This window comes from Engystomops pustulosus, chromosome 10 (assembly GCF_040894005.1).
Source record: "Engystomops pustulosus chromosome 10, aEngPut4.maternal, whole genome shotgun sequence".
Taxonomy (NCBI): Eukaryota; Metazoa; Chordata; class Amphibia; order Anura; family Leptodactylidae; genus Engystomops; species Engystomops pustulosus.
In genome coordinates, this window is record NC_092420.1 from 100,803,572 (window position 1) to 100,830,935 (window position 27,364).

The following is a 27,364-nucleotide window of genomic DNA, read 5'->3' on the forward strand; positions in this document are numbered from 1 at the left end:
TGTGGACATGTGATGTGGACATGTGAGCAGCGGTACCTTCTGTCCTGTGTCTTCTCCGCGCGGAGGAAAATAACGGACTGATAAAGGGACGGGAGCATAGTAATTCTTCATTACAGTCTATGTCACCAGCATTTTCTACTAAGGGGAGCAACATTCTAAATAATAACATTTTAAATTAAACATCATCTTCTATTTTAAGTATCTACTTGTACATAAATTATGCTGATTCCTGGAATTGCCCTTTAAGGGTTTAATTGACTGTGGAATGAAAAAAAAGAAACTTGTGAAAAAATGTCAAGCAATGAGGATGAATCCGGTTCTGGCCTTTCCCTTTAAGAGGCAACAAACATTTAGACATTTTTGCCTTCAAAAGAAAATCACATTTGTTAAAGTCAGTAGGACCTGTAAGATGCCGCTACAGAAATCAAACATCTTGGCTCTGTTGATGCTCTTACAAATTATCATAAGTACCAAAAATAAGCCTAAAACTGAACAAAACCACCACGCGGCCCGGAGAAGAGCTCGTCTACCCTAATTACATGATTTGCGGTGCAGACGGCACGACTTCTCTTACACCTGCTCAATCTCCTCATAAAGGGATGTGTCATTGAAACTGCACCTGATTCCTGATATTTGCATATTTTACAATCTCCGAATGTGTAATCATCAAGACACAATGATGGAAGGCGTCCTGGTGCGATAGAAAGTAACGCGCGCGGATACAGAATCGCATCTGGAGGTGTTTTAACAAATTAACTTTTTTTTTTTATACTTTTTGCAGACTTGAGAGACCATTAGAGTAATTGCTGAGCGGGAACAGGCTGATCTGTCGGAGGGAAGGCAGCAGAAGGCTCGGGGAGCTGAGTCATACGGCGTGGGCACTGCCGGTAATTCACAGCGCCGGCGACCACTCACCTATTTGGTGACCCTAAATGCAACGGGAAAGAGGTGGATGAGCACAAAAAGTTAGAATACAGTCAGTTATAAAGAAAGGTTGAGTCGTAAAGATGGGGACGAGAAACATTTGACGCGAGTCATGAGTAAAGTGGCTTAGAGGGTCACAGCACAGATGAGATGACCACACACCATGCTAAAGCTTCATAGAGAATGTCCTTCCTTACCTCTCCACTTAGCTCAATATGTCTCTAGATGATTAGCACAAGGTGGGTATGTACAAGATTACGAAAACAGCGCCACTCCATGGACCATCCTCCATGGACCATCCTCCATGGACCATGCTCCATGGACCACCCTCCATGTAGTATCCTCCATGGACCCTCCTCCATGGACCCTCCTCCATGGACCCTCTTCCATGGACCTTCCTCCATGGACCATCCTCCATGGACCTTCCTCCATGGACCATCCTCCATGGACCCTCCTCCATGGACCATCCTCTATGGACCTCCTCCATGGACCCTCCTCCATGGACCATCCACCATGGACCTTCCTCCATGGACCTTCCTCCATGGACCATCCTCCATGGACCTTCCTCCATGGACCTTCCTCCATGGACCTTCCTCCATGGACCATCCTCCATGGACGATCCTCCATGGACCTTCCTCCATGGACCTTCCTCCATGGACCATTCTCCATGGACCTTCCTCCATGGACCATCCTTCATGGACCATCCTCCATGGACCATCCTCCATGGACCATCCTCCATGGACCATCCTCCATGGACCATCCTCCATGGACCTTCCTCCATGTGGTCCTATACAGTTTTCTACACAGGAGGTCCAGACAAAGGGAATCCCCTCTGAAGTTCTCATCCGAAGTTATGAAGCTCCGGTCATGGATGCACAAGGCTTCAAGCATCAGTGGGCACAATTCACCCCATCCTTATCTAGTAGAGCAGGGTCCATTTGAGCCCGGCCACCCATAAAACTATTTGTTCTTGTTTTTTCTTTAGTATAAATTTGATTGAATTTCTGACCCTTTCTACTTGTTCTCTGCCGGTCTTCACCTTCAGCTACTTTGACTATATAACTCTTCCATGACTAATATACCTTGGTAATGTATTGTGGTACCAACTGTTACCTACTCACCAGCCATTGTTTAGCGGCCGATGTATTCATTGAGAAGAAAAAACATATCCTTAAAGGAAACCTACCACTTGTAGTGGCAGGTTTCCGATGGAAATACCGGGCACCAGCTCAGGGTGAGCTCAGGGTGAGCTGGTGCCGGAGCTTATTTTAGTTAGTGTTTTAAACCGCGGTATCGCGGTTTAAAACACTTTTTAAACGTTATAGCCGGCGCAGGCAGGTACGCGCTCGGCGCTTACCATGGGCGCGGCTCTCATTCACTTCCTATGTAGCCGCGTGCACGGTAAGCGCCGAGCGCGTACCTGCCTGCGCCGGCTGTAAAGTTTAAAAAGTGTTTTAAACCGCGATACCGCGGTTTAAAACACTAGCTAAAATAAGCTCCGGCACCAGCGCACCCTGAGCTCACCCTGAGCTGGTGCCCGGTATTGCCATCGGAAACCTGCCACTACAAGTGGTAGGTTTCCTTTAAAGTCCCATTGACCCAACTTTCTCCAGTGACCCAATGAATATACATTTCTTGGATTATTATAATGACAGACCATGTTTGGTGCCATATTGCACTTTTTAAAGGGGTTCCAGATGTTTTGGATTTCAAAATTGCCCAGGGTTGAGAAACAGCATGAAGGGCCAAGCAAACATCTGGAGTTATGTTCATTATGGAAAAACCAAGCCCTATAATCGTGTGCCCAATAGGTCAGTCCCATTTTTGTAGAGCTCTTTCATAGAAGTCACCTCCTACTGATACTGCATGGCTCTGTTCCCAATCAGAGGATACATTTTAGGTTCCTATAACCACTGCAACCAATCATTGGCCTCAGTGGTCACTTCTGCAGTAATGGTGACGTCATTATTGTAACCTCTGAGGTCATTGGAGCCTGGATGGAGCCTCACTACTCCTGGTCTGATTCAGGGTTTCTTTGATGGAGTATTCCATATATTTTTTTATCTTATGACAATCCAGGTCACCAAGGATTTTACCAACCACCATGGGTTAAGCATGAAAAACCCCTTTAAGTGGAACTCTGATCAGTCTGATTATATTTAACAGGACACATTGGTCTACGTAAGAGCTTTATGCACAAAACAGTAGGAGATGGTTCATCGTCAGATGTTGGTTTAGATGTACAGTCAAGATGAAAGGGTTGGATGTTTACACGCCTTTATGTGAAGGTTGAGATATTTTGTATATTCTCTGTAATTTTTTTCCATTTTAGAGCAGGAATTGTTCAGCCTGTTGAGTTTTGTAGATCAGGCATCATATATCTAGGTCCTCTACACCAGAGACTTGGTGGACATGAATGTGGAACACGCAGGAAGCCTGGTATGATATGGATGACTATAATGACCATCATATAATGACCATCATCCCTCCTGGTGTCTGCTGGGAATAACACCCGATACAGCACACATCAATCAGCCCCGACAACATCCGGTGCTCCAGGAGCACCATCATCCTTCAACTTCAAGGATCCAGCAATAATCCCGGTTACTTGTCTTCTAAGTGGGTTAATGACAAGGACCTGCATATTGATGATGATGACCACACGCCTCGTCCTCTCTCACCTTCTGTGCAGGATTCTCAATGGGATTTTCCCGCCTGGACCATTGCATACACATGAATGTACATTGTAGCTTTGGCTGTATGTTTAGGGTTGTTTGGGTTGTCCGGCTGGAACTTGAACCTACGCCCCAGTCTTGAGAAGCTTGAAGTCTCCATGATTGGCCTGTATTTAGCTCCATATGTCTTCTTATCACTTCTGAGTTTGACTTCCTGCTGAAGTTTGACCTACCCCACCATGATATGGCCACCTATGCTTCCCGGTGGTGGTGGTGAGGTCAGGAGGATGTGCATTGCTTATGCTCCTCCACACATACAGTAGCATTTGATTGGATTAGCTTCAGTCTCTAGGCAGAGCCCCTTCTTCCATTTGCTTGCTGTTCCCCTACATTGGACAGACCTTCTCATGTCTTCAAGTAAAAGATTCTTCTTGCCCCTCTTCCATCAAGGGCAGATTTGTAGTGGACACGACTAATAGTTGTCCTGTAGCTCTACAGCTCCTCCAGTGGACGGGTGGTGGCCATGTCTTGGTAGGTTGGCAGTGGAGCCATACTCTTCGCTGATTGATCAGTGCTCCAGCAGATGTTTGGAGTTACATAACCCTGCAATGCATTTTGCCTTCCCGTTACTGTTGTCAGGTCTGTTCATTGGTTTTCATGATGCTGTTTGTTCACCAATGTTCTCTAACAAACCTCTGAGGTCTTCACAAAACATCTGTAGCTATACTGAGAATAAATGACATTCAAAAATCTATTCACTAAAGGCGATTCGGATATATTGGATTTTATTTTGAGGTATCAGCGTACGGGGGGGGGGGCGAATACATTTGCTCAGGACAACTTTCAGTTTTTTTTCATTTACCAAAATGTAGTAAACCAAATATCATTTCCGTTACATTTAATACTTGATTCTTTGTATCACATAAAATATCAATAAAATACATTGAACTTTGCGGCTGTAACATTCCAGGGGCGTGAATATTTTTGCATCCCATTGTAGATAGATACGGAAGATCTTCCCTCCCTCTGCTGGAAATGTGTCGCCCTTCTTGAACTTTGATAAACTGAAAAAGAAACCAAGAAGAAGAAACGAAGGGAAAAGATCTGTATACAATGTAGCAGCAGACGGCACAATAGATTCTTAATTATTGAGTGAGTTTTGGAGAAGCCGTTCTCTCCCCTCGCTGCTCTCCGCCGGCGTCTGCCGAGGGTAAACTGCATTTTATGTGTCTTATAAAGTAACATATATTTCAGCTGAAGCTTTTCATCACTGCAACATTTTACACTTTTATCACCTTAAAGGGATTGTGTAACCTGAGTTCTGATCCGTCCTGATCCCCGGAAAAAAACATATTCTGCCATTTTCCACTTGTCTCAGGTACTTTTTTTCTTTTTCCATTTCCTTTCTAGGTCAGAGAGATTGGATAGAGGAGATAGACGGTGGATAAGCATGAGTGCACGAGATTCCTAGTTGTGTGCTGGGCCCAGTTCTGCTCCATGCTGTTTGTGTCTGGGTCAGGAGCTGCCCCCTGCTGGTTGTGTGCAGGGCCCGATGCTGTCCTCTGTTAGTTGTTTGCAGGGCCCTGGTGCTCCTCCTTGCTGGTTGTGTGCAGGGCCCGATGCTGTCCTCTGTTAGTTGTTTGCTTGGCCCTGGTGCTCCCCCCTGCTGGTTGTGTGCAGAGCCCGATGCTGTCCTCTGTTAGTTGTTTGCAGGGCCCTGGTGCTCCTCCCTGCTGGCTGTGTGTGTGGTCTGTTGCTGTTCTATTGCTGGACGTGCAGAGCCTGGAGCTGCCCTCTGCTAGTTGTGTTTAGGGTCCAGTGCTGCACCAGCTAAATGTGTGCAGGGCTCCATGTTGCTCCCTGCTGGTTGTGTGCAGGGCTCCATGTTGCTTCCTGCTGGTTGTGTGAAGGGCTCCATGTTGTTCCCAGCTGATTGTGTTCAGAGCTCGGTACTGCTCCCTGCTGGTTGTGTGCAGAGCTCGGTGCTGCTCCCTGCTGGTTCTGTGCAGAGCTCGGTGCTGCTCCCTGCTGGTTGTGTGCAGAGCTCGGTGCTGCTCCCTGCTGGTTGTGTGCAGAGCTCGGTGCTGCTCCCTGCTGGCTGTGTGCAGTGCTCGGTGCTGCTCCATGCTGGTTGTGTCCAGAGCTCGATGCTGCTACCTGCTGGTTGTGTGCAGGGCTCTACGTTGCTCCCTGCTGGTTGTGTGCACAGCTCGATGCTGCTCCTTGCTGGTTGTGTGCACAGATCAGTGCTGAGTCCCTGCTGGTTGTGTGCAGTGCTCGGTGCTGCTCCATGCTGGTTGTGTGCAGAGCTCGGTGCTGCTCCCTGCTGGTTGTGTACAGGACTCTATGTTGCTCCCTGCTGGTTGTGTGCAGAGCTTGGTGCTGCTTCCTACTGGTTGTGAGCAGAGCTTGGTGCTGCTTCCTGCTGGTTGTGCAAAGAGCTCAGTGCTGCTACCAGCTGGTTGTGTTTGGGCTCAGTACTGCCACATGCTGGTTGTGTGCAGAGCTCGGTGCTGCTCCCTGCTGGTTGTGTGCAGGGCTCTATGTTGCTCCCTGCTGGTTGTGTGCAGAGCTCGATGCTGCTACCTGCTGGTTGTGTGCAGGGCTCTATGTTGCTCCCTGCTGGTTGTGTGCACAGCTCGATGCTGCTCCCTGCTGGTTGTGTACAGGGCTCTATGTTGCTCCATGCTGGTTGTGTGCAGAGCTCGATGCTGCTCCTTGCTGGTTGTGTGCAGAGATCAGTGCTGAGTCCCTGCTAGTTGTGTGCAGAGCTCGGTGCTGCTCCCTGCTGGTTGTGTACAGGGCTCTATGTTGCTCCCTGCAGGTTGTGAGCAGAGCTTGGTGCTGCTTCCTACTGGTTGTGCGCAGAGCTCGGTGCTGCTCTCCGCTGGTTGTGTGCAGAGCTCAGTGCTGCTACCATCTGGTTGTGTTTGGGATCAGTACTGCCACATGCTGGTTGTGTGCAGAGCTCGGTGTTGCTCCCTGCTGGTTGTGTGCAGAGCTCGGTGCTGCTCCCTGCTGGTTGTGTTCAGAGCTCGGCGCTGCTCTCTGCTGGTTGTATGCAGGGCTCCATGTTTCTCCCTGCTTGTTGTGTGCAGAGCTTGGTGCTGCTCCGTGCTGATTGTGTGAAGAGCTTGATGCTGGTTGTGTGCAGAGCTTGGTGCTGCTACCATCTGGTTGTGTTTGGGATCAGTACTGCCATATGCTGGTTGTGTGCAGAGCTCGATGCTGCTCCCTGCTGGTTGTGTGCAGAGCTCGGTGCTGCTCCCTGCTGGTTGTGTTCAGAGCTCGGCGCTGCTCTCTGCTGGTTGTATGCAGGGCTCCATGTTTCTCCCTGCTTGTTGTGTGCAGAGCTTGGTGCTGCTCCGTGCTGATTGTGTGAAGAGCTTGATGCTGCTTGTGTGCAGAGCTTGGTGCTGCTGCCTGCTGGTTACATGTGGGGCTCAGTACTGCTCCATGCTGGTTGTGTTCCAGGCACCATGCTGCTCTCTGCTGGTTTCCCAACTATAAACACGTATTCCTATTTACATGTCAGGGACTAAGCGTCTAATTGCTGAGGGCCCAACCACTGGAATTGGAGAACCCATTCAATACCCCATGTGTACGCCCACCCTGCACTCCACTTATGTCTACAATTGTCCCAGAAGTCTTACAGTAAAGTATTGGGTGTACCTGCCTATCGGCTCATATGGAGCACTTGGAGCCACTTCCAGGTCCTAGTGTTTGTGACTGCTGGTTCCAGACCCGGATTGATCAGGGGATTATTGTGCACATCAGAAGACCCGAGATGCAGAGTAAAGAAGAAGAGCTTTATAGAGATCTCAGTGGTTTTCTCATCTCTATGGCAAGGACTTTCAACCAATATTTTGCAGTTCTATATAATAGAATCTAATAAATATTAATCAACTCAACTTCCAAAACCATCAATTTCCTTCATTACAAGTCCAGATGTAGAGCAAAAGCCACACAATAAATCTCCAGGTAGAAATCTATATTGAAGAAGCAGATGAATGGTGGTAGCGGAGCATGAGGTGAGCTGATGACAGTGGGAGCTCAGTGATTGAGTAGGGAGCGGTAGTGGAGCGGTAGTGGAGCGCTCAGCCCTGGGGGGTTCATGGCGGATGGAGAGATGTGTAATCATTCCTACTCTATGTATAACTACGTATAGTATGGATTGATATGGAGGACTATCTATCTGTCCACCATATCCTATACAGACCTTATGTTTGCATCCTTTGTAAATAGCCTTTGTGAGCATTTTGAATCACTTTAGAACTTTATAAAACTTCATTTCACATTACCCTGCTCCCTGTCAGCAGCGTATGGTGAGTCCCAGAGGAGCGGATGCAGCCTGGGTCTCAGTCTCCTCATGCAATCTTCCTCTCTGCCACCCCATACCCATCCCTCTCCTGCCTGCTCAATGCCTGAATTTGGAGGAGAGGAGACTGAGACACAGACACACAGGCTGCAGCTGCTCCCTGCCTCCCACCCGTCTACTTCCACTAGCAGTGAGCAGGTGATGTGAAATATAGTTTTATAAAGTAATGAAATGAACATGAATGCTATCAAAAGCATTTTTAATATTAGCATTGCATCGGCTATTGGAACCTGTCACCAGCTAAACATGACATTCCTGATGACAGGTTCTCTTCTTCCTGCTCTGATCATTGGACTGATAACTGACTCTTTACATACTCTTTCCACCCAAACCTTGGCTCATTCCCATCTACTCTCTTGCCTTCGCCTTTGTGTTTTACACTGGTGCAGACTAAACCTACACCAGGATTACTACAAGAGGTATCAACCCGGTGATCTCCCTGCAACATAGTCCAAATCCCTGTAGTGAATCCTGTAACATGGTGTTTTATAGGAAGTGCAGTAATACCTGACACGACCTGCGGGGGCGCTCCAGGAGAATGAAATGTCAAATGTTACAAGCGGTGACTCTATACAGAACATATAAAACAGGTTTTTCTGAGTGATATTATCCGACCAATCAGAAGCAGAGCCTATAATAACCGCTATCACATTTCTCTCCACATTCTCTTTGAAATTAGCAAAGTCAAAGATCTCCAGAATCCATCGATTGTTCCCAGATAATCGTCATCTCGTCCCCTTTTTTTTCCCACTTTTTTCCATTTTTTTCTCCATTTAATGACTCTTTCCTCTCGGCTCCTCGGATATAGGACACTTTTTATATATTTTTTTTATTTCCGCGACATCTCCAGGAAAATGAAAAGCCGCTCGGTCGCTCGTTAAAAATTCTTTGTGGTGAAAGTTCTTTTTTGTAAATGATAATAGAAAACGGTAAAAAAAAAAAAAAAATTCTAAACCTTTTGTGAAAAAACAGCGACATTTCCAGACGTTATTCGTCTTCGTTATTTTTATTCTTTGGGACAAAAACTAAAAAAAAATAAAGGAAGAAAAAAAAAATTTCTCTCCGTCCTCTGATCACGTAAGGTTTGAAGTCCTCCACTTCGGAACTGAAATTTTTTTTTATTAAAGGGACGGTTTGATTTTTTCAGAAACATCTTTTCATCTCTTTTTTGTTATTTGCAGGAAATCATTTCCCGCTCGATGATCGGATTAGTTGTTTCTTCTTTCTTTTCCCGTAACATTGTAACCGTTTTTTCTGGTTGACGCTCTATAAATAACCCGATTCCCCCCCAGGTGCACTCGATGGCGTTTTTTTCTGCCTCTTCGGGGACGGCTCATTGTCTGTTCTCAGCATTAAAGGAGGCGGCTCGAGGATTTGATTAAAAAACTTTATCACTGCGTTGAGCCGGCAGCTTCCTGTCGCGCCGGTGATGCCGCGGTTACACGTTATTCTTGTCGTTAAACAGTTTTAGAGGGAATTACAGTGGCGGAGTTTCTGCTGGCGCAGCCGATCGGCGCTCGTTGCTTAGGAGCCGGGGGTTCGGGAGTAAAGGAATTATTGAAATGAGGAGGATAACGTCGGCTTCTGTTTAAGCTAAAATAAAAAGAAAATAAAAGACTTTTTTTTTTTGCCTCTTATCTGGGTCTCGGCTTTTGTTCTGTTTTATGCATCTACAGAAAATCCCTCAGCACGCGCCGCGTCCAAGTCATTCCGGAGAACATCCCTCTGCAGCCGCTATTACAAATCAAGGCGAAATTTTGAATAGGAAGTTCTGGTGCTCGTTATATGAAAGGGCGTGAAAACTTTCGCAACTCCCTTTCTATTACTCTAATGGATCCTAAGTGAGTGGCCGAGGATGACAGCTCATTGTATATGATGTATGAGAAGGTGTCCTTCCGGGTTACTTGTGTCACCTTCCTCTATTTTTGGCTGTTTTATAATGTACTTCATTTTATAGTAATTAATAATAAAGGTTATAACTAAATATCTCCTACAACTTGCGGCTCTACTCAGTGTACTCAGTGTATTCAGTGTTACTGAGGACATCGTGTGACAAAATGTGATAGAAAACTTCAGATCATTGAGAAGAAGATGGTTACAGGAGAAGAGTGTGATGATCTTGATGGAGGCAGTGACCTGATAATACACTGCATAATGTTATACATGATCAGGTTTGATAAGAAAGAGCAATGGCTTCCCACTTGGAAGTTTGGGGCACCTGTCAAATGTTGTGCCCCCCACCGCCCCCAGAATGATAATCCGGTTCTGTGTACACAGCGAGTTCACTGCACCTGGAAAGGAGGAGGGTTTCCTGTGATTTGGGGCCCCTTCTTCTCCTTGTAGACCCCTAAACACAGTCTCACTACCCCCCCCCCCCCCTGATGGCAGCCCTGGTATGAAGTGGGAAGGGATTTCAGACCCCATAGCCAATCAGATTACTGGTCAGCAGCAGGAGAGGAGTGTTCTGGTTTTGTGCAAGGCAGCGACCCGATTATTTAGAACATGTAACTTTACTAGGGAGATGTGTGAGATAATGTTTGAAGTTGGTTCAAAATGACATCACTGGGAAGATGATGGTCACAGGAGAAGAGTGTGTTGATCTTGATGGAGACAGTGACCTGATAAACTATATAATGTTATATGTTATATTATAATAATATAAAGCAATGGAATGAAGTGGAAAGCACACCCCATAGGCAATCACATTATCCGTATGATTGCAGCAGGAGACGAGAGTCCTGGTTATGTGCGCGGCAGTGACCTGTGATGTTACTAAGAAGATAATTTGATAGTAAATAACAAAGTCTTGATGAGACACATTGGGGCTCATTTACTAAAGATCCACAGGCCGCATTTTCATCGGGTTTCCCAACGATTTTCCATGTTGCGCCGCATTTAACAGGGGTTTTGGCGCACACAATCGGATTTTGGAGCATCTGCAGCGGCTTTCACGTGGCACAAATTGGGGGGCGGGTTGTTGGAAGATCCGACGGATTTGGACAACGCGCGGGATTTAACATTGCAAATTGTGTCGCAAGTTCATGCACTCACATACACCGGGAAGTAGAAGATGAACTCCGGCGGACCTCAGCAGGGAAGCGACACATGCAGGATCTTGGATGCACCATGTTGGTGAATTGCGCCGGACTTCATCTTCATCGGACCGTCCGGATCGGGGATCACTACAGGACCGGGTAAGTAAATCTGCCTCATTGTATAAGTAAGTGTGTAGGGACATCTGACCCCATAGTCAGTCAGGTTACTGTCATGATGGCAGCAGCAGGAGAGGAGTGCACTGATCTTGTGGGAGAAAGTGACTTTATCAGTGTTGTTATTATTTTATACTGTGGATGAAAGGAAGGAAAACAAATAAGACGAGTGGGAGGTCACAAAACTATCAGAAGCAAGAAGTCATCCTGTTTATATGTAAATATCATATGTCATATGTAAATATTGAAGCTAAAATCTGTCCCTTTAAATCCGTTCCGCTGGCTGCGCTGGAAGCCTCTCCATATACAGTGATTGCTGTTATTACGTTATAACTTCCTATAGTGTTATTACATTACACTGCAACAATCAGAGAATGTTTATTAATCCACATTTATCTCGTCTATAGAGAAGCCTCTAATCTGATTCTCCACCTCACAGATGGGTTTTAATTAATTACTGGAGCCGGATAACCAACCTGCAAAGAGGGAAGAAACAATCTGGAAACTTTAAAGTATAAGATGGAAACAAAAGACCTGATCTGCCTTGATGATCTGTCCTAGAAATGATTAGTGGGAGTCCACACATCATCCCCCCACACATCAGCTGATATACAGAGCAGACAGCGCCATTCTCAGTGCAGTGGCTGGATTGGGTAATGCAACCTAACTCCTAGTCAAATATAAAAGGAGCTTATCTGCAGTACCGAGGTCTGACCACTACACTGAGAAGGGCGCTGTCTGCTTCCTCTTTCATTCTCTGTGTATAAGCTGCTGAGAATCGCTGATCTGTGGGGAGTGCTGATTGTCAAACCCCCGTCATCGTGACATTGGGGACCTATGTAACTCTCTGCTGCCTGAGCCATGGTATAGAATGGCACCCGCTCTGCCCATGGGGGTTCTCCATGTAGTGTCTCACATCCGTGCTGACGTCTGGTGTGAAGAATTGCTTTTTGTAAGTGTCAGGTCCTGCTTTATAGCAGGTGACTGCTCCAGCCCTCATGCCGCCCCCCATCTTGTTGTAGATGTTGCTGCCTGAGGCAGGAAGCCTAACTCGACTCATCATTGCACCCCTGGACCTATGTAATGAATTATTGAATCCTAGTAAACCCCTTTACACAACATTGTTCTCTGATTCTAAAATTGTATCCAGTCGTTAGGTGATACATTGATATGACTCAAACACTACATTAAAGGGGTTGTACCATGACATGGCCTTTTTTTGTATATTTATATCTTAGGTTTTGGTCTGACATCATTGATCCACCCTGTTTCTGAGAAGATGTGGTCCCAAAACTCCACTATCTAGCAGGACAAGCGCAACACTTTATCTGGCAGCCCTAATAAAATCCCCACAACTATTTTTAGAATAGACGTCATGTGTAGTGAGGAACGAACCCGAACGGCAATGTTCAAATCCTTGCCAAATATTGCAGGCCCATCCCTGCCGACCCCTGCCGACCCCTGCCGACCCCTGAAACTGGTTGACAAGTATATACTGAAAATATCCTCCTCCATTATAAAAGTTGGCTGACATTTCCCACTTTTATTTAGTTTACTTGTAGGCTTTGCTGTATAGACTGGGACAGAGTCAGCAGAGTCACCTCAGAGAGGAGTTTATGATACATTTGCAGTAAACTGTAACTTTTCACTGACATTAGTTGTGTAATATCACGCTGCTGCCATGTTCTCTAATTAACATGTCAGCATTTGCTTCCGGATCTTTCCTTTTGAGCCGACTCTGTCCCAGTCTATACGGCAAAGCTGACAAGTAAACTGCATAAATGTGGGAAATGTCAGCCTTGAAGCTAGAATATGACTGCATTCGTTCTTCTTGCAAGTACATTAGGTCATATTCCGATTGTTAAAGGGATGTGTTAAGGATATATATGTCTATATCTTAAAAGTTTGTAAATGACTCCACGAGAAATTAAGATGTAAAACGAGACAGATTCTGTTTTATTGCCTCCGCTCCTCGCCCATCATTGCGCACAAAAGACTTTATTGCAAAGCAGGATGTTCTTTATCGTTATGACAATGCGGCGCTCTCCGTTTTTTTATATTATGTGTATTTCATGCGCTGTTTTGCTTACTTGTTTAGTGTTTTTGGTTCATAGATTTATGAGCTTCTGCATTTCACTTCTGTTAAGCTATTTCATGGTTATTACATTCAGAGATGGAGGATAGGAATCTTGATTGTTTCCACTGGAAATTAAATCTGCGATTTCACGCCGTTAAACTACACAAGGCATTCGACTCGAGTGCATTTTTAATGAAGAAATTACTATCTGGATTTCAGATGTTTTATATGTTTCAGATATTCCGGGCTGTTTGCTTTATAACTCGCCTTTTTTTGCTTTATGTAAATTACAAATATAGACGAGGGAAGACGTTGGTTACATGACTTTTATATGACTTCACTTTTGTTGTGTTACTGACTGGGGGGGTCACATACTTTCCTTGGCCTCTCACATGTAAAATATATTTCTGCCCTAATGGGGGTTTTACTTGTAAAATCCGAGGTCACTGCTTCCTGAAAGATCAGAACATCCCGAAAGTGTAGCGAGCCCTGTCATCTGATTGGATGCCGAATGTTTTATCTACCACCATTTCATTATACAGATCTTTTCATTGTCAATCCCATCCTCGAAATAAAAAAAAAACTGAGCCTGAAAAGTCACTTTCTTACACAACATAAACACAAAGCATAAAGCTTCAATTTATTTCTAAATGAATTTTTTTTATTAAATCTGCAAATGATAGAATATTGAAGGTAAAATCTGTCCCTTTAAATCCGTTCCGTTGGCTGCGCTGGAAGCCTCTCCATATACAGTGATTGCTGTTATTACGTTATAACTTCCTATAGTGTTATTACATTACACTGCAACAATCAGAGAATGTTTATTAATCCACAACATAAAGCTCTGCTGCTGCTCTTGCTTAGACTGGTGGAATGCTAACCCATCCCACCTCAAGATATGGCACAACCCGGGACTTTTCCCTTCTTCATATTATAATAAACCCATAAGATCTTTATTCTTAGATACGTGAAAAAACTTTAAAGACTGAGGCTTATGTTGGGTGGTGGAAAAACCGGTCACAGCTTTTATACAAATATTATTTTAACAATTAACCAAAACGCATAAATTATCAAAACAGTCGGCACTTGTAAGTGAACTCTCCATCCGGAGTGAAAAAACGGCTGGGGACTGCACTATGCCCATCTGGACTCCCAGATGGCAAGTCGGCCAGACGAGCAAGCAGCAATCTCAGAGCTCCATTATTTCCACAGTAATACAAAACAATAAATTAGGGAGGGAGGAAGGTTGGGACTGCTGCTTGTGTGTGCCGCAGCCCAGAGATAGGGAGGAGGAGACTCATTCTCTCTTATATACAGGAACAAAGGGGAGGAGGAAAGTGCTCCACAGCAAACCTCCTCCTTATGAAGTGCAGAATATCCTTTAACCCCTTCCGCCTAAAATATCATCCATCAGTCCAGGGGCACCCTCTGATTCCCGTCGGGAGGACATCGCATGAACCGAATGGCAACAGCATAAATGATCTTCTCCATTTACATGATATTGTCTTTATTATTAATAAATCTGATGTGTTCTCTATAGTATAATCAAAGGAAGGTCCCTATACCCCACAAAATCAGCTCACTCCTCCCCCGCAGCTGTAAATGTACGTGATGTCGGGGGCTACTACACATTTTATTTGCATTATTTTCATGATTTTCTGAATAGTGTTGTGCGGCCCCAAACTGTTCAGGTTAATCCACCCCCCTTGTCGCCAGCACTATTGGTTTTCAGGTTAATCCGCCCTCCTCCAGCCAGTAAACACCTTGAGATGCAGATTGCTGGACTTTTAGGGTGGACCCTCTCCAAAATAGTGTCGCACAGCTTCACTAACATGCTGGCGGCGACTTTAAACCCCTGTAACCAGTGCCAGGACCAACCACGGATGTTTCTCTGATTTGACCAAACCCGAAATTTCATGGGTTCGCTCATCACTAATAATGAATAAATCTGACCCGTTCAGAATCCGCTCAGGAAAGTCACTTTATTACAAAATATATAAAGTGACAGAGGAAGGGACAAAGACTGAGACAAAGACTGGACAATACAAACATAGAAGAGTAGTCAACATATACGGGTCAGAACCAACAGGATAATGCAGTACACAATCAATTACAAAAAGGATGGACAAAATAACGGGTCGAGGAATCCAAAGTACAGAAGTCAAGATAAATGGTCCAATAAGATTTATAGCAAGCACAGGTAAAAAACATTTTATGAGATGTCTGAAGCCTCGTCCACAATAGGATTGGATCAGCTTGCTGACGTCCAGACAAAGCAGATTAGAGGGAAGAAGTGCGAGTGGAGGAAGATTCTGTCCATCTCAGACACAACTCAGAGAAAATCCACAAGTGACAGATGGTGGAAATATATTAAGAAAGACAGGAAAGGAGTAAAGCAGTGTTCAGACTAGCAAGGACAGAACAAATCCTAAGAACAAGATCACATCCTCAGCACATCATTAGCTGTACTTTACAGGCGCAGATGTTACATTATGTCAATATTTTTGGTTCTTACTGTGAGAAGTGTAGTGTTCGGTCATCTGCTCCAGGCCAAGTCCACCATATACTAAGTATGCTCTCTACTGCCTGGGCCGGAGCAGACAACCTGGCTCTACTCATCTGATGCCAGAGATCTGAAAAGAAGGACAATGACGACTATGGAATTGTGAGGACTTTAGAGAAAATTCCAACTATGCTGGAACCAGAGGAGCAGCACCTCATAAAAGATGATGAGAGATGGTGGAGGTGATGACAATGGAGCTGGTGTTGATGGAGAAGGTGAGAGATGCTGGAGGTGATGACAATGGAGCTGGTGTTGATGGAGAAGGTGAGAGATGCTGGAGGGGATGACAATGGAGCTGATGTTGATGGAGAAGGTGAGAGATGGTGGAGGTGATGACAATGGAGCTGGTGTTGATGGAGAAGGTGAGAGATGGTGGAGGTGATGACAATGGAGCTGGTGTTGATAGAGAAGGTGAGAGATGGTGGAGGTGATGACAATGGAGCTGGTGTTAATGTAGAATATGAGAGATGGTGGAGGTGATGACAATGGAGCTGGTGTTGATGGAGAAGGTGAGAGATGGTGGAGGTGATGACAATGGAGCTGGTGTTGATGGAGAAGGTGAGAGATGCTGGAGGTGATGACAATTGAGCTGGTGTTGATGGAGGAGGTGAGAGATGGTGGAGGTGATGACAATGGAGCTGGTGTTGATGGAGAAGGTGAGAGATGGTGGAGGTGATGACAATGGAGCTGGTGTTAATGTAGAATATGAGAGATGGTGGAGGTGATGATGACAATGGAGCTGGTGTTGATAGAGAAGATGAGAGATGGTGAAGGTGATGACAATGGAGCTGGTGTTGATGGAGAAGGTGAGAGATGGTGGAGGTGATGACAATGGAGCTGGTATTGATGGAGAAGGTGAGAGATGCTGGAGGTGATGACAATGGAGCTGGTGTTGATGGAGAAGGTGAGAGATGGTGGAGGTGATGACAATGGAGCTGGTGTTGATGGAGAAGGTGAGAGATGGTGGAGGTGATGACAATGGAGCTTGTGTTGATGGAGGAGATGAGAGATGGTGGAGATGATGACAATGGAGCTGGTGTTGATGGAGGAGATGAGAGATGGTGGAGATGATGACAATGGAGCTGGTGTTGATGGAGGAGAGAGAGATGGTGGAGATGATGACAATGGGGCTGGTGTTGATGGAGAAGGTGAGAGATGGTGGAGGTGATGACAATGGGGCTGGTGTTGATGGAGAAGGTGAGAGATGGTGGAGGTGATGACAATGGTGCTGGTGTTAATGAAGAAGGTGAGAGATGGTGGAGGTGATGACAATGGAGGTGGTGTTCATGGAGAAGGTGAGAGATGGTGGAGATGATGACAATGGAGCTTATGTTGATGGAGAAGGTGAGAGATGGTGGAGGTGATGACAATGGAGCTGGTGTTGATAGAGAAGGTGAGAGATGGTGGAGGTGATGACAATGGAGGTGGTGTTCATGGAGGAGATGAGAGATGGTGGAGGTGATGACAATGGAGCTGATGTTGATGGAGAAGGTGAGAGATGGTGGAGATGATGACAATGGAGCTTATGTTGATGGAGAAGGTGAGAGATGGTGGAGGTGATGACAATGGAGCTGGTGTTGATAGAGAAGGTGAGAGATGGTGGAGGTGATGACAATGGAGCTGGTGTTGATGGAGAAGGTGAGAGATGGTGGAGGTGATGACAATGGAGCTGGTGTTGATGGAGAAGGTGAGAGATGCTGGAGGTGATGACAATGGAGCTGGTGTTGATGAAAAAGATGAGAGATTGTGGAGGTGATGACAATGGAGCTGGTGTTGATGGAGAAGGTGAGAGATGGTGGAGGTGATGACAATGGAGCTGGTGTTGATGAAAAAGATGAGAGATGGTGGAGGTGATGACAATGGAGCTGGTGTTGATGAAAAAGATGAGAGATGGTGGATGTGATGACAATGGAGCTGGTGTTGATGAAAAAGATGAGAGATGGTGGAGGTGATGACAATTGAGCTGGTGTTGATGAAGAAGGTGAGAGATGGTGGAGGTGATGACAATGGAGCTGGTGTTGATGAAAAAGATGAGAGATGGTGGATGTGATGACAATGGAGCTGGTGTTGATGAAAAAGATGAGAGATGGTGGAGGTGATGACAATTGAGCTGGTGTTGATGAAGAAGGTGAGAGATGCTGGAGGTGATGACAATGGAGCTGGTGTTGATGAAGAAGGTGAGAGATGCTGGAGGTGATGACAATGGAGCTGGTGTTGATAGAGAAGGTGAGAGATGGTGGAGGTGATGACAATGGAGCTGGTGTTGATGGAGAAGGTGAGAGATGGTGGAGGTCATGACAATGGAGCTGCTGTTGATGGAAGTTGTGAAATGTCCTCTTTCAGAGGGTGATGGAGAATTTTTCCAGTTCTTAGAATTGTGCGGCTCCTATCATTCCAACCTCGTCATGTGGGATGATCCTTACAGTAACATCCAACTTCAGAATACTTGATTTTTCATCCACGTTTCCAGTCTGGGAGACAAATACTGAGACACAACATGAAGGAGAGTCACAGCTCATTGTCTCCTCATCTGTGATTCATGCTCTGTAAAACCTTTAATGTCTATATTCCGCCTGTTTGTCCTATATCCACCGCGTGAGCGATGGGCTTTATGGCCATCGATTAGAAATTTGACTAATGTAGCTAATTTGTCCTGTGTAATTTACACTTCGCCTATTAAAGAGCACTTTCCATCATTTGGCTTCTTTTTGGATGACGGGGGAGATGAAGCCACCTCTTAAACTCACTGGACATATTCCATCTACAGAACAAGACACATATCCCTGAATATGGCTTTTCAGCGATTTTGCAATGTACTTGATTAGACCGGTGCGGACGGACTACAGAATCTTAATCAAGGTAATTAAGTGACTTAAGTGTCTCTTCTTGCACTTATTTCTCTGGCGATTTACTTAATAAATTGAGGTATATGACCCATCCATAAAAATGCAATTTAGCCTGTGAGGAGATACAAGCCTTTGTCTGATGTTTCCTTTATGATCACATGAGTTTTATGGTTAATATTCTGCTGGTAGGTGCAGACAAGACATTGGGTATGAGCAGCCGGTGCTGTGGGTCATGTGCATAAATGCAAGAGGTTATCCTCATTGACCCGCAGGAGGCGCAAAATGGGGCAGGTTATATAAAGTATTAAGTATGATCTCATCTTTAAGGATATTATAATAATGGCGATTGTATATTCTATATGTGAAAGATATTTATGGGTGATGATTGCAGGACACCCGAGGCCATGTATGTACACAGTGGGGCTCATTTACTTGTTTCCTGATGATTTCTGTTTGCAGTGAATTGCCCCTGGATTTTTGCTTGCATGCGACAAAAATCAGGGGCGGGCCATCGGACGGATTCGGACAAACTGCGGAATTTAAGAAAGGAATTATGTCGCAAGATCAGGCACTCACATGCAGCGGGAATTCCGGCGGATCTTGGCGCAGGAGCGACACCTGCAGTAACTCAGGCGAATTGCGGCAGATCCGAATCCTCATTGGACAACGCACCGCGGGATCACGACAGGACCAGGTAAGTAAATCTGCCCCAGTAGCATCACATTGACAATATAGTCTCAAAAGAGAGACGCCATCATGACGGAGGCGTCAGGAGAGACGCCAAAGAGACAGGGAGGTGGGGGAGTCACGGGTCACTGCCCCCGGCAGTGCGCAAGGAAAAAGAAAAGTATGGGAGATTTACAATCTTCTCTCACCCTGACTCAGAGGCCTAAGGAAGGTAAAACTGATTCCCCTCTGGTTGGTCTTTGCAACCGGTTCCAAGCCTTTGACAATGTCACGAAGGTTGAGGGTGAGGTTCCGGAGAGGGCGGGAGGGCTTCCAGGAGATGCTGAGTCTTCCTCTGGGGATGCTTTATCCTCAGAATGGGAGGCTGACCTGGAGTCAGGAGACGAGGACGAGCTAATATGGACATTACAGTGTAAAAAAAGAGAGGGAAAGGTTGGTGGAAAGAAGAATGTGTCTAACTCAATCACTCATGATGGCGGCACCCACTCCGTTGACGCTGGCGTCCATTAATGTCGCCAGCATTAAGTCTGATGCGGCTAGATTTGCGGCCTTTGATTTTCTCGGCCGTGTTGAAGCCGACATTTTATTTTTGCAGGAGACCAGGCTGCCAGATTTGGCGGCCGTGTTTAAAGCTAAGAGGGAATGGAGACACGGGCCTTCCTATTGGTCTCTTGCGGCCGAGCCGTATAGCGGAGTGGCGGTCCTTTTTACCGCACCGGTAGAATGCCGACGAGTTATTCAGTTAGAAATGGGGAGGTGCCTGATCCTGGATGTCATCATGAAGGGACAAGAACTTCGCCTAATTAACATCTATGGTCCCCAGTCCAAGTGGGACAGGAAGTGTCTATTTATGAGGATCAAGCCCTACCTTTTTACAAGTCGGCAGGTGGTCTTTGGAGGGGACTTCAATGCTGTCACGAGGTCCCAGGATAGGGGAGGTTCCAGAGACAAGCTGACTTATGATAGCGTCGCTCTTAATAGCATAGCCAGTGAGGCTCGCCTGGTGGATGTCCACATCCGGCACACCCCAGGCCACGCGGGGTTCACCTATTATAGGGGTAGCTGCAGGTCTAGAATAGACAGGTTTTATTTAAAGGAGGAAGCCATTTCTTCACCAGTTTCTGTTGTTGAGGTGGAGTTCTCCGACCACTGTCTAATTTTGTTTTCTCTGAATGTTACAGAGACCCCCCGGATGGGAAGAGGCTACTGGAAGCTCAATTCGTCTCTCCTGGAAGAAGCGGAGATCAGACAATCCTTTGAGGACTTTCTTGAGAGCCAGGTACCTTTGCTGGGCCTTTGTAGCAGTAAGTCAGAGTGGTGGGAGATGCGCAAGAAGAGGGTGGCGAGATTCTTCCGCCAGCTCTCGAGCCTCAGGAGCCTGGGCAGGTACCGCCTGTATCAGGGCCTGAGGAGGAAACTCGAGCATCTCGTCTCGACTGGAGGTAGTCGTGAGGACATCTCCAGAGTGAAATCCTTGCTGAAGAGGTGTCAGTACGATAGACACGCATCTTTGGTTTTTGAGAGGGATTACGGGAAATACCGCTCGCCCGACCCTTACAGAAACTGCAAGATGTCAGTGAATGGTAAAGTTGTCACGGGACTGGTTGACAGTACGGGATCCCTGAAAAGGTCCAGATCAGGGATTCTGGAGGTCGTCAGATCCTTCTATTCGCACCTCTTGGGCAGGAAGGATCTAGATCGGGATGTGATGTCGGCTTTCCTGGCAGAAACTGTCCCTGAGCCAGGAGTAGACCCCTCTCTTGATGTTCTGACAGAGATGATCAGGGAAGAGGAAGTCAGCCGGGCGATTGAAGGGCTCGCCCTCAAGAAATCGCCGGGCCCGGATGGCTTAACATCTGAGTTTTATAAGACCTTTAAGGACGCCTTGGTTCCCCTCTTGACTGAGGTATTCAATGAGTGTCTTTCCTCGGGCGCTCTGCCGAAGTCAATGAGGAGGTCTGCCCTGATCATCCTGTCAAAGGGTAAGGACCGATCTCATATTGAGAACTGGCGTCCCATAGCGCTTCTCAATACGGACAGAAAGGTTTTGGCAAAGGTGCTGTTTAATCGGCTGGTGCAGTTTGCGCCCCAGCTCCTTTCGGGGACCCAGCACTGCTCTGTTCCAGGCCGCAGTACCTTTAGTGCTGTGCTTTGTGTCCGGGAGGCAGTGGAGCAGGGCAGGGCTGGTAACTGGAAGGGGTACTTGCTGTCCTTGGATCAGGCAAAAGCGTTTGATCGGGTTGACCACGAGTACCTCTGGTCTGTCCTTCTGAGGTATGGCCTGCCAGGGGAGTTTGTCAATTGGCTGAAAGTTTTGTATGCAGGGGCAGAGAGTTTCCCGCTTGTGAACGGTTGGATTGGCCGCTCTTTTGAGGTCGGGTCTGGTGTTCGCCAGGGTTGTCCTCTGAGCCCACTACTGTACGTGTTCGCGATTGACCCATTCCTTAGGAGGGTTGATCGTGGCCCGTTGGTGGGAGTCGGGATGGATCGGGCAGCACCGGAAGCCACTCTAAGGGTGGTAGCGTATGCTGATGATGTCACCGTTTTTGTGTCCTCGAGAGGGGAGGCGCAATGGGTGATGTGAGAGGTTGACCGCTACTCAGAGGCTTCTGGGTCCAAGATCAACCGGGATAAATGTGAGAGTCTCTGGCTGGGAGAGGGAGGTCCAGGCTTTGATCTCCCGGACACTCTTCCAGGGCCCCAAGACTCTGCCAAAGTTCTCGGCATCGAATTTGGCCAGGGGGTTTACCCCATGCAAAACTGGGACAGCAGGCTTAAGATCGCCACTCAGAGGGTGGACCAGTGGAAGGGTTGGTCTTTGACCCTCAGGGAAAGGGTTAATCTGAACAAAACCTACCTGCTCCCATTGCTGATATATCTGGGCAGTGTGTGCATGTTGCCAGAACCCCTCTGGACTCGGGTCTACGGTCTGTTCTTCCAGCCTGTTATGGGGGAATAGAGATGTAGGGGAGACAAGGAGAGACAAAAGAGCGCTCCTATAGTGTGTTACCCTCGTTATATTTGGATTTATTGTGATGTAGTGATACACTCATCTTTTGGAGTTGTGCAGGTAGGGCACAACTCCTATTGATGCTTGGTATGAGACTCAATGCCGCTGCCTTGTTCCGCTGCTGGCTCCCCAAAGGTCCATATGCAGTAACTTGAAGTATAAATGGATATCATCCAGGAGGGGTGCGTTGCTCTCCTATTTGGAACGTTTGTAAAGGAATCGGTGCTGGCTTGCTCAAAAAGTTTCTTTTATTTAAGCCAATTTATGGCAATAAAATATAAAAGAATTAAAACATTAAATGGAATGGCGTGTTTCACGCTCGTGCTGAGCGCTTCATCAGATTCAATGGGGGAATAGGCTGAACCTTATGGAGAGGGAGGTTACTTACCGCACGAGGAGACAAGGAGGGTTGTGTATGGTCAACCCTGTGGTGTTCCTAGTGAATACCTTTCTTAAGATCAATGTAGCAAACCTCTGGAAAGAGAGGGCTCCTCCGTGGGTATACTCCTGCAGGGGATGGGCTCCTCCGTGGGTATACTCCTGTAGGGGATGGGCTCCTCCGTGGGTATACTCCTGCAGGGGATGGGCTCCTCCGTGGGTATACTCCTGTAGGGGATAGGCTCCTCCGGGGGTATACTCCTGCAGGGGATGGGCTCCTCCGTGGGTATACTCCTGTAGGGGATGGGCTCCTCCGTGGGTATACTCCTGCAGGGGATGGTTTAGGCCTTTCTTCCAGGAATGGGAGACAGGAGGACAAGTGAAGGATCTCCGTACACCGCATGGGCATCTTCCAGCTTACGCTACCCCGGTTCTGAAGGTGATTCGCCGGTGGGGTCTGGGAATGTGGGAGATCAGGACAATGTCAAGGAAAGTCCTTGACAAAAGCGTTCTGTTGACCCATTTCCAGAAGCCCCTGGCCCTCAGGGATTGCCCAAGTCGGGATCTGGGGGTGGGTTTGAGTCGGTTGAATTCCATCAGGATTACAACCGGGTGGGCGCTTCCATCCATTGGCCCGGGTTGGCCGGTCTCTCCTATGCGGAGTGGGCCTATGGAGCATTCAGAGGCCTGGGTGGCTCATTTACTAAAGGTAAATTCTTTAGTTGGACTGTTTGCGGTTTTCTGGATTTGCGCAGATTTGACAGGTATTTAACAGGGGTTTGCATGTGTTTCCGTGTATATTTAATAATCCTGGATGTGACCTCTTTTTATGTAGGTCCTTTAGCTCCACCCTTATACTAATATATCTCACCTTTAGCGGCCACTACAGGACAATTACAGTATTACATGTCGGCACAGTTTCCCTGCACTCACTGTTACTTTCCTGGGGACATATCACAAGTCTCGCAGTTTTATCTTGTCAGAGCTGTTTTGCTAATACTCAGCTATTTGGGAATTGCGCGGTGCGGGCGTTTAATACCTCTTTAATGTCACTGGTGACAGTGAGATGAGATAACAATTAATCTCCACATTCCAATATGAATATGCACTTTTAGCCCGAGCCGTTCACTCAGTTATTCAATTTTATAGCTAATTATCATCGGAGGAGCCGTTATCACCCTGACAGGCTGGCGGAGAGGTATCGCGCTGCTTATAAATATCCACCCCGCGCGCCAATAATCTCATATTACCGCACAACGCGGGGACACAACACAGGTCATTATTTCTTCAGTAACTGTGCTGAGCCGGCGGTTTAATGGGTCTGGGTGCTGGGGACCTCGGAGGATTTCCTTATGGACTTTACTACCCAATTCTCCGGCAGAGGATTGCCAAATGATTTGGACCCATGATGTGGGGTAACGGAGGCGCGAGGAGGTTTTATGGCGCCGGATAATTAAAACATTCCGTTATTCCTTGCAGAGATTTTATTGATTGCATTAAACATGAAGATTGCTGCCACAAGTTTTTGAGAATTTGCTAATTTTGCAAATATCCTGTAGATACGAGGACCCGATCTTATTATTACAGAGAATTATCCAGGGGATGATTGGCCATCGGCTCCACAAATCCCAGGGGGCCGGAGGGATCAGGGGCCAATGGGGCATTCCTCTACTATGGTGACATGTAAATAAACTGGGGGTCGTTTACTAAGGGCCCAAATAGCGTTTTTACGGCGGGTTACCTGAATTTTTCAGTTTTTCCCTGAATTGCCCCGGGTTTTTGGCGCACGCGATCGGATTGTGGCGCATCGGCGGCGGCGTGCACGCGACGGAAATCAGGGGGCCTGGCTGTACGAAAACCTTGCGGATTCGGAAAAACCGCTGCGGCGCTTACCTGCACTCGTCCCGGCTTGGTGAACTCCAGTGCACTGCGAATCCTCCACACAGAACGCGCCGAATCGCGAATGGGCCGGGTAAGTAAATCTGCCCCAATGTCTCCAGGGGATGAAGCGCTTGAGGAGGGACATGAGTCTGTGTTGGAGGATCAGCTCTTTGCTGGAGGACCTGTGCTTTGCGCTAAAGGACCGCCAGTCTGCTATTAAGGAGATCCACCCTGCTGGGATGGACTTCCACCTTGCTCTGAAGGACCTCAACCCTGTGCTTGAAGGACTGGCACCTTGCTCTAAAGGACAGCCACCCTGCAGTCACCACTGGTGGCCATACACGTGGTCCATGTATCCGCAGTGACCACTGGTGGCCATACACGTGGTCCATGTATCTGCAGTCACCGCTGGTGGCCGTACACGTGGTCCATGTATCTGCAGTCACCCCTGGTGGTCATACACGTGGTCCAAGGATCCGCAGTCACCCCTGGTGGTCATACACATAGTCCATGTATCCGCAGTCACCACTGGTGCTCATACACGTGGTCCATGTATCCGCAGTCACCACTGGTGGTCATACACGTGGTCCATGTATCCGCAGTCACCCCTGGTGGTCATACACGTAGTCCATGTATCCGCAGTCACCACTGGTGGCCATACACGTGGTCCATGTATCTGCAGTGACCCCTGGTGGTCATACACGTGGTCCATGTATCCGCAGTCACCACTGGTGGTCATACACGTAGTCCATGTATCCGCGGTCACCACTGGTGGCCATACACGTGGTCCATGTATCCGCAGTCACTACTGGTGGTCATACACGTAGTCCATGTATCCGCAGTCACCACTGGTGGCCATACACGTAGTCCATATATCCGCAGTCACCACTGGTGGTCATACACGTGGTCCATGTATCCACAGTCACCACTGGTGGCCATACACGTGGTCCATGTATCTGCAGTCACCACTGGTGGCCATACACGTGGTCCATGTATCTGCAGTCACCACTGGTGGCTATACACGTGGTCCATGTATCCGCAGTCACCACTGGTGGCCATACACGTGGTCCATGTATCCGCAGTCACCACTGGTGGCCATACACGTAGTCCATGTATCCGCAGTCACCACTGGTGGCCATACACGTGGTCCATGTATCCGCAGTCACCACTGGTGGCTATACACGTGGTCCATGTATCCGCAGTCACCACTGGTGGCCATACACGTAGTCCATGTATCCGCAGTCACCACTGGTGGCCATACACGTGGTCCATGTATCCGCAGTCACCACTGGTGGCCATACACGTGGTCCATGTATCTGCAGTCACCCTTGGTGGCCATACACGTGGTCCATGTATCTGCAGTCACCACTGGTGGCCATACACGTGGTCCATGTATCTGCAGTCACCACTGGTGGCCATACACGTGGTCCATGTATCTGCAGTCACCACTGGTGGTCATACACGTGGTCCATGTATCCGCAGTCACCGCTGGTGGTCATACACGTGGTCCATGTATCCGCAGTCACCACTGGTGGCCATACACGTGGTCCATGTATCCGCAGTCACCACTGGTGGTCATACACGTAGTCCATGTATCCGCAGTCACCACTGGTGGCCATACACGTGGTCCATGTATCCGCAGTCACCACTGGTGGCCATACACGTGGTCCATGTATCTGCAGTCACCACTGGTGGCCATACACGTGGTCCATGTATCTGCAGTCACCACTGGTGGTCATACACGTGGTCCATGTATCCGCAGTCACCGCTGGTGGTCATACACGTGGTCCATGTATCCGCAGTCACCACTGGTGGCCATACACGTGGTTCATGTATCCGCAGTCACCACTGGTGGCCATACACGTGGTCCATGTATCCGCAGTCACCACTGGTGGCCATACACGTGGTTCATGTATCCGCAGTCACCACTGGTGGCCATACACGTGGTCCATGTATCTGCAGTCACCACTGGTGGCCATACACGTGGTCCATGTATCTGCAGTCACCACTGGTGGTCATACACGTGGTCCATGTATCCGCAGTCACCGCTGGTGGTCATACACGTGGTCCATGTATCCGCAGTCACCACTGGTGGCCATACACGTGGTCCATGTATCCGCAGTCACCACTGGTGGTCATACACGTAGTCCATGTATCCGCAGTCACCACTGGTGGCCATACACGTGGTCCATGTATCCGCAGTCACCACTGGTGGCCATACACGTGGTCCATGTATCTGCAGTCACCACTGGTGGCCATACACGTGGTCCATGTATCTGCAGTCACCACTGGTGGTCATACACGTGGTCCATGTATCCGCAGTCACCGCTGGTGGTCATACACGTGGTCCATGTATCCGCAGTCACCACTGGTGGCCATACACGTGGTTCATGTATCCGCAGTCACCACTGGTGGCCATACACGTGGTCCATGTATCCGCAGTCACATCACATGGGTTACACCCGGCTTCCTCCTCATGTAACACGATTTCTGCAGTTATATTGGGACGAGCTATTTCTATCACCGCTCTACGTGTCGGGGCCACAGCTTAATCCTGAGTGAGGCCCAGATATGTCACATCCCCCAGAAGAGTGAGTGTAACGAGCGGAAGCTCCAATGTAATTGATGTGGTGGCCGGGAGCAACATGCAAATTACTGGTAAAATAAGCTGCAAAGATGATAATTACTGATATCATAGAGGAAAACCCAGACTAGATCTACTCTGCCTGTGACATC

At 47.4% G+C, this 27,364-nt stretch overlaps 1 long non-coding RNA gene across 1 annotated transcript in view; it reads right to left on the minus strand.

The window, feature by feature from the left end:
* Positions 1 to 13,975: 13,975 nt before the first annotated feature.
* The window catches only part of LOC140105029 (uncharacterized), a 56,549-nt gene continuing 43,160 nt past the window's right edge, over positions 13,976 to 27,364 (minus strand). The window contains exon 3 of the long non-coding RNA XR_011850478.1: positions 13,976 to 14,064. This is a non-coding gene — a long non-coding RNA (uncharacterized lncRNA). The remainder of the gene's footprint in view (positions 14,065 to 27,364) is intronic.